Here is a 209-nt window from a genome sequence, read left to right as displayed (position 1 = left end):
TTCTTCAAAACGTAATTCAGATTTATGTGCAACAAATAGCCATTTCCTGCAATAGCTTACTTGAGTAATTAACCGTTTTTATAATATTTTTTTTAATTAAAAGACTGATCAAATAATAAAAACTTTGTCATCTAGGAGTAACTACATTCATTAAATTAGATGAAATTAATCCTATCATTTCAGTTTTCAGCGTTCCAGGATTTGAAACG

This window comes from Stegodyphus dumicola, chromosome 3, assembly GCF_044657685.1.
Source record: "Stegodyphus dumicola isolate Sdum_Otavi_A_Nest chromosome 3, ASM4465768v1".
Classification (NCBI taxonomy): Eukaryota; Metazoa; Arthropoda; class Arachnida; order Araneae; family Eresidae; genus Stegodyphus; species Stegodyphus dumicola.
Note: the sequence above shows the minus strand (reverse complement) of the source record.